Below are 8,670 nucleotides of genomic sequence, written 5' to 3'. Positions count from 1 at the left end.
GCCAAGAAGAGGGAGGGAGGAGGGAGGAGGGAGGAGGGAGGGATGGGGAATGGGAATGGAGTGTGTGGGGATGAAAGGGTGGGATTGGATTTGGCTACCTCCCTTGTAAGGAAGAAAAAAAAAGAAGCCCTGGGCATATGAATGTATTATGAGAGTATGCATGCCGCGTGACCCCAAAGTCGCCTTACAGTTCAAGATGCCGAAATAATATAGAATACTTGTCTACTATTGTACTTCACTGTGTAAGCACGCATGCCACGTGACCCCAAAATAGGGCCCCTTCCGCCTCGGGATATCCCCTTGACCGAATAAAATCCCCTGGCGCCAGACAGAATCATTTCTGCAAACTGCCTCATACGGCAGTTGTGAGTACCGGGTAATGCCTCATGGTCAATGATCATGTTGCATATTTTATCCACGCTTTTGTTTTCCTCCAATACTAGTATGTGTGCAGAAAGCTCTTCCTAATGAACAAAATTGTACTGGGTCAGAAAGGGTAATACTGTGTTTACCGAGTTAACTTTTGTCTGAAGTTAACGAAGAACAACCCGATGGACAATTCAATTTAACGCCACGTAACCCTGGAACAGCATTACAAAATCAATTGTTGAGTTCTTGGTAACGGAACAATATCTAAACACACTCAAACAAAGAAGGATGAAATGCAGGAGGAATGAGAAAACAGATATGCGGAGAAGAAAAAATGGTAGTGGAGAAGTACAAGGAAGACCACGAGGGGGAAGATGGCGTGAAGGGTCAGGCACCAAGGCCAAGGTTTTACGGATACTCATAAATTAATATACACCGCTCATTCTTTCTTCAACGTTTGTGATTTCATTCGCACATAACTCCAGCCCAGCTATTCCCCCTGCAAACCACTTGACTCTCTCCCGCCCGGTGTTGGCCAATCGCAGCGTAACCTCCTCCCCCTCCTTCCTGAGCCCCGAACCTGCCCCTTCCAAGGCGACAAGACACCCGGCGCAACATTTCATGGTCCCCGTCCAGCACCACCAAGGGGGAACTATACATCTTCTGTTAAGATAAACGCCAGGACACGGTTCCGATCGATCGAGCCCCTGGGCAAGAGTCAGGGGCGGCCCTACCACCCTATGCTCAAATGCTCGCCACAGCATCTAAACAGTGTGCTACGACGGTAAGGAGTAATGTAATTCATCGATAATTCAACAACGCTTCTATCCTTGAGGGGGTTGCAATGTCGCGCCGAGATCAATGTGACCTCGAAACAAGGCGGTCTGTGTGGGTTCGCTGGTAGCATGGATTGGGTGTGAGTATGGGAACGCAACACAAGTTAAAGGAGCAGCCGAGAGTGAAAACATAGCCTGAACTCGCCCATGACTCAGGCCATCGCCATAAAGGTACAAGCGTCTAAGACGACCCAACACCCGGCCAGATCTCCAACAACGTGACCTGCCTGAGGGAAGACCCCGCCCCCCCCCCACCACCTCCAAACACTTCGACAACACCGTAAACCCTGATGCATTTAAGGCGAACCGAGAAACGAACCCGATGACGATAAGAAAATCCCCCCCCAGGAGCCAACCACGCAGTTGTGTGTGTGATACGTGCCACGGGCCTCACTCCCAAGGTCGACATTCATTTTTAAACGTGGGCAACATTAAGCACGTAAGACGTCTCGCTGAGCAGCGACGTTCCACCGTCCCAGTTTCACGAAACCCGTTTACACAGGCACTACAGCAAGTATTAAAGAGTGCTAATAACCTACAGCATACAACATATGAATACACACTAGGAGCACAGTTGAGAGTGGAAATAGACAAAAAGGAACCTTGGGGATGGATGACTCGAGTCAAGCTCACTTAATCCCAGATCGACACAAACACACACACAAGGAAAATGCAACTTTTACGTAACCAGTTATCCTCTCTGACGTCCACTCCAACGTCCCACACTGGTTAGCCCCTTCCCTACAAGATGGTACTTATCCTCTAACTGCCGCCGGGTGATTTCATTCATATCTTTGTTACACAGCCGTGCGATGGCGACGGAGCTAACTCGAACGTCTTCCTTATCCAGCGCTTTGTACACACGGTACCTTACGCTAACCGAATGCGCCACAAGGGTTCGAACGTACAAACGGTAGCATTCGAGTGGTGTCCCAAGGATCAGGTGACCGTGTCCAACGCGGGCGGTCACCTCCGGCAGGGCCTCCTGAACGGCGGCCCGTCCACCTGATCCAGAACCATCCATTCCATCCCTCACATCGACACCTCTCGCCTGCACTAGGTCACCGAACAGGAAAGCTACACACTTTGCTTAGCTTTGGCGAGAAGGTGATTACGCCAGGTGTCCAACCTTCACAGGGTCAGTTGCGAGGCTGGCGCCACAACTACAAACAGGATTATAACACAAGGAAATGCAACATAAAAGGGAAACATTCGGATCATCAACGAAAAAATGCAACCAGTGTATATGAAAATCACCCTACTGAGAAACCATATATATACAGCGACAAATTAATAAAAATATCAAATGATGACAGCAAATCCGTAAAGATTGCCGAGGCGTCAACACCTCTTATGGTAGACTCCTCCCAGGCCAGGGGCCGCCTACAAGGGCGACGATGTAGGCTGCATATTAACTTCATTGCCACTCGACGCCGGTCGGTCAATTAGGTCTCCGCTTTCGTAGTACCTCGTCCCGTTTTGTCTCCATCTTCTATCCCCTGTGCTGTAACACTGACACACTTCGACGACCCTGCCCTGACCAACACGCCACATCATCTGGCTTGGAGCGAGACCACGGGTTGGTAAAGCCCTGTAAGTAATTGGCCGACAAGTATATCAAAAGAAACACATTGTGAGGCGGAGTCTTTATTAGTGTGGCATTTCAATTGTTACAACTTTATCACAAACTTGATAAAACTGCAACACGCGAAATGCCACACTAATAAAAGCTCAATCTTAACATGGTTTCTTTTGATGGGAAAGCCTTCCCGTGTATCCTCCATCTGATGAGCATCGTCGGCATCCTTCAAGTCTCTCCGCTGATTAGGATTGCCTGGCAGTTTGATAACCACCCATGGACACTATGAATGGCTCGGCAGTCGGCGCAAGCAAAACCTACATCACACACTGACACCAAAAACGAGCTAAATTAAACAAGCATGCATGCATTTCCACACAAAACCTGAAATATTTAGCACGAAACTTTCACGGTTTGCTCAGCAAGGGAAGTCTGCTTTCCTGTTCCAACCACTCAACCGAAAAATAAACAAAACTCTGCCCCCGTACCCTCTCAATTCAGTATAAAGTTGAATCTAACCATTATTCAGCTCATCGTACAGATTTCCGCTCACTGGAAAACCGTGCGAATCGTTTTTCGAACAAACTTCCACCTGTGGATGATGGCGTCGTTACACTCCAGCCCCATCTTCACACCTTGGGGTCACCTGCTTTTCTAACGACTCCACATGCAAATTAAGATTATACAAGATCCCCCCCCCAAAATCTTTGTGTTCAACCCTTTCACTAATATCGACATAGTTTGTATTCTGGAGGAGGAACGCCCGTGCGGCGCAAGGAATGACCCAGTCCTCAGCACCCACTGCCCAGTATCTTCCAGTCCCCATAAATCAACCCTGGCCGCTTCTAAAACATTAATATCTCGCAGCTACAAATCAAGCATTCACTGCCACATTTCATCCACCACATTCAGGCTCCCGTGCTGGAACGACCTACGTCTTCTAACATTTTGTATGAAATTGGCAGTTTCCGACAATTCTAAACACCATATGAGGATGGAGCCTTTATTGGCCCGATCTTTTGCTTGTTGCAGCTTCTTTCATTATCTTGTTGCATCTTCTTTCATTCTCTTTTCGATCTACCCAAGGCTATCTATCCACACACCACGGGTTCCAAAATGGCCTGGAACGAGCCACGTCTTGCATTGTAACATCTACAATGAACAACCTGGCCAGTCCACGGAAACGGTACATCGTAAATCGATTACATGCATCACCGCCCAAACAAAACAATTCTCATATCTCCTGACGTAGCCCTTAATTACAAATGCAACACAAGAGGTAGTTTTTACCTCATTTCCACCACGGTTCTTCATTACCCCTGCAGTGTGACGCTATCTAACTCGTTCTTTATGTCATACTACTGACTGCAAATGTCCAAGTCGCTACGCTATATGAAGTTATTTGATGCTCAAACACTTCATACGCGTTTCATTTTCGACAAGGGGAGCAAATGATCCAAGAGCACAAGACACCCCCTCTCATACGTCTTAAAACAGACATGGTCAACAAAAAGCGGCGCTAACTCCCCTGACAGAAAACATGCGAGAAAACGCTACCTGCGGAACATTCCGAGCATCGGCAATCGCCTGGAGATCCTGCAAACACTCCAACTCTATGACGTCATACGAAACATACCGAGCACCGGAATTCGCTTGGAGATCCTCAGACGCTATGACGTCATACGTTGCCAGGTGCCAACACCGATTTCAATTCAATGGTAATGTGACGACAATGTCAATAATTGCCATTACTCGAGGTAGGCACGCCCAACTTCCTTAACCCAGACAAACCCACCAAGTTTGAGTTAAAATCATCCAGAGTTACGACGTGTTAATTCCCGTTGTTCTTGTTGGTCTGTCAGTTCCTACTTCCTTCGATCGACAAAATATCTACCATCATCAAATCGCCCGTCAACATGTCAAGCCGGGCAGATTTTAGTGCATCTTTCGTCCCGATCCTAAATAACCTTTTACTACTGCAACGCGACTTAATTAAGCTAAAAAAACCCACCCAGGAAAAGTTGGAGATCTCGTAGATTTAAGAAGGAAACAGGCAAGAACTGGTTTACTAATAGTGGTCATTGAATGGAATGACTTAGCAACCAGGTGGTGAGCGCTGAAACTATCGGTTGTTTTAAGAAAAGGTTACACAACTTTATGGATGGGGATGACAGGTGGTAATGGACATGGACCTGCCTCGAGTAGGCCTTATGGTCTCTTGCAGTATCCTTCATTCTTATGTATGTATTTTCTCGCTCAGTTTCACAGCAGGATTTACCCCAGCTGCCGTGAAGGATTTCCATTCGGCCAAGAACATCCCAACTTTGGAGCGGGAAAACAGAAAACACACACACATGAACAAACATTACGGTTGTTCTTTTCCAGTCGTGGAGTCCCGCCGATTACTAGAAGTCGTCTACCTTTATCAGACCTGCTCGAGTTGACGACGGCCTTTGCATCTGGTTCGTGGAATACTGACCATAGGCGCATACAATGCCAGACACCATCAACAAATAACTTGTAGACATACCAGGTAATTTTAAACGTCAAAATAAGACCGTTGATAAACATCAGAACACACCATCCAGTCAGATCGCTCAATGTTCTCTTTTCGTACTACGACGCATTCAAAATATTTATTTTCATTGACGACAAGCGCCTTTATTCCGTTGGAAGGGAACACCACTTCCCCCTAGCTCTTGCGAGGTGTTTAATACAGTAAGGTGGTTCTGTCACCATAAACGAGTCGAGACAACACGCGCAGGCGCAACACGCAACCTGGCACGACTCCATACCGCATCGACAATGGGCATCTATGTGTAAATATTACTCCACTCCAATTGTTACACGCAATCCCACGCTTGGTTAACCACTACAGGCGGGTGGAATTATCCTTCTTCTTGTACTAAAACAACCTCCAGCAGTCTGTCCACTATCAGGGTTATCATACCCCGGAAGATACTCCATTCCCATGGTCATCCTCACTCATTGCATGGGTAATCCAGGGCTGAAGATTATTATAAAAAAGTAAACTCGCAAGGCACTAATAACTGGGCTAAATCGTTTGGAGATTACTTCCATAGCCAACAAAGTGCAATGGACGGAATTAGCTACTATATTATGTGATGCATCAACATTTGCGGCAGCTCTCCGAAGATGAGGATCAGCATAGGGCAGCTGCAACCTAATCAGTCACCTCAGCCCAAAGCGAATGAACTGATGCGACAGGTAACACTGGTGTATCAGAGAGGAGTTTATTGGAGAATGATGGGAGGCAAGCATGGATTAGGCACAATTTAATCTACATAGTGAAAACCGGACTGCTGTGCTGACACCCAATTGGCCTGAAATTTATCTCTTTTGAAGGACATTCTTGGGTAAAATGGGGGACCTAGAGAGAGGTTCACCCACTTTCCCTATTCTAAGATCAACAATTCGAACCAGGTCAGGGAGAGAGAGAAAAAAAAAAAAAAAAAAAAAAAAACGCGAGAACGCCACCCCTGCGAAGGTGTTACCAACATTTGTTATTGTGACGTCACCAAACACGAAGGAATCTCAGCTACGCGTCAAATCACTGATACCGTGGCCAGGTGGGTCGAAAAATTGCGTCCCATTTGTAGATTATGCAGAACGAGGTTATCGTATAAGTATGTCCCCTCCTCATGTTCAGGACTCCAAAATTCCGAATAACTAAGCATGGCACAGACGAAAAAGAAGAAAGGAAGGAAGGAAGGAAATAGTATAAGCGGAAGCGAGCCTTGAATTGACAAAAGCGCTCGCAACAAAACATTTGCCCGAGCCACCTAGACGGACAAAGCTTCTGATCTTGAATAACGCCGGGAAATCACCGGAACATTTACTTGCAATACAACAGAAAACCATGGGTGCCACCACCGGTGCAAGTAGCACAGCCAGTGCGGCACAGCCAGCAGATGGCGTGACATGCGAGGAGGAGGGTGAGGGGGGGGGGGCAGGGACGTCGACAGCAGCAATAACGGCACCACGTCAACGTCAACGACCGAGAACGATGCACATCACGTAGTTTATTCACTCGCATCCTCTGGCTCACTTCGAGTCATCAACACAAGCTTCCATATTTTGTAAGCACTCTACGTGAAGCCACCACCACATCCCCCGAGGAGACTACCCAGACCTGCTGGGCAACCATAAAGCCAAACTTCCCATTACTAAAGTGACCTGAAGATAAACACCTGGTGGAAGGCCGAAGTACTATTACTCCAAACCGCGCGAACATTCCAACGTTTTCCACGCCTACCGCCCACCTACGGTCCCGTTCGACCAAACCGTGCCGCAGCCAACTACCTGCGCAAGGGAAAACTTCACTGCGATGCAAAAAACGTCAAGTTGTTCGACTATGATTAATACGAGAGCACACAAGTCAAACAAAACGTCCACAACCTCGCGCGTTCCCCCTCCGACCCAATCACAGCGCCAACCTCCAACGCAAGAATTCACTGAAGAATGACAACTGTCACACAAAGAGAAAAGACACCCAAGAACAGAGCGACTGCAGCCCGTCAAAGTAAGCAAATCGGTGGTTGCTGACGAAGCTACACAGCAGCCGCCGAGTTGCTGCCTTTGTTCCCCATGCATGCAAACAACACTCGCTCCTGCAGTGCACCTGCCACCACACCCGACCTCACAATCCAATCTACCTTACCATATCTTGTGGGCTTGGACCTATAGATTCAACCAACAAATGCACCAATGAAGCACATTATGTTGGCTACAAGCGATTCCATGACCCTTTCATTGGTGCATCTATGAACATTTGCATTTTCACACAAATGCAATGTATAAAACTCAAACATAATTGCTCAATTTATACCCAACATTGTATACCAATCCAAATGAACATGACCATGAATCAAGAGGCATGTGTATTTATACCTTACATGGAGACTATCCATGTATGATTAAACGGAGTCCATACACATCCTGCACATCATCCCAATGACCAATTAAGATGCATGCAATAAAACAACATTTAAAGATTTTTATAGAAATGGCTGTCATTCTCTATAGCCACCAATCTCCAGAGATCATCCCAAGTCCAATAATGCTTTGCGCATATACTACAAAGAAACTGTGTAATTCAAGATCGAGCTTGGCTGGCATGGATAGTTTGCTGAACAGTGACTTGCCTATCTCTTGGCTAATATTAATACACAAATAAAATACTACACACACACACTGCAAGGCACACCATTCTTAAAAAACAATACCCACGATATACAGGTCATGGCATCACAAGATTTTTAATGATTAGTTTGACCACAACTATAACGTTGTACATTTTCATAGGAAAGAACCTCTTCCATATCAATATATCTATGTGAAGGTACAGCCTATTTCTACACCATTTCATCAAGTCACTTTGTGTTTAATGTCCCCTAGAATAAATTCTAAACTCAAGAAACTTGCCTAGTATCTATAAATGAAACTATTCCTGACAATTTAACATTGTCTAATAACAAATGTCAAACTGCCATCAACAGAACTTGTTCACTTATTAATGATGAAACCATGCATATGTGGAACCAAATCAATATACAAATATCCTTACATATATTTCCACAATGGAAATAAGCATACATGCTCTTTGTGTTATCCTCGGCAATTTGCCTTTATCTATTCTGATCTAAGTGTTCTTGTCATTATTTGCACTTCATGTACATTGATTCATTGCCAAATAAAGTCTATCTCTATCTACATAAATCTCTATAATATCCACCTTATTTGTCTGTGACATGATAAATGGGGAAAAAATCTTCCATCCTTACACAACGAATGCACATTAACAATTATATGAGCATGAACACTTCAAAAACACAAAATTTTATCTACACACCATTTTCTAAATTA

This window comes from Oratosquilla oratoria, chromosome 36 (genome assembly GCF_046742065.1).
Source record: "Oratosquilla oratoria isolate Oo_2021 chromosome 36, ASM4674206v1, whole genome shotgun sequence".
Lineage (NCBI taxonomy): Eukaryota > Metazoa > Arthropoda > Malacostraca > Stomatopoda > Squillidae > Oratosquilla > Oratosquilla oratoria.
The sequence above is the reverse complement of the archived record's forward strand: the minus strand, read 5'-3'. Positions refer to the sequence as shown.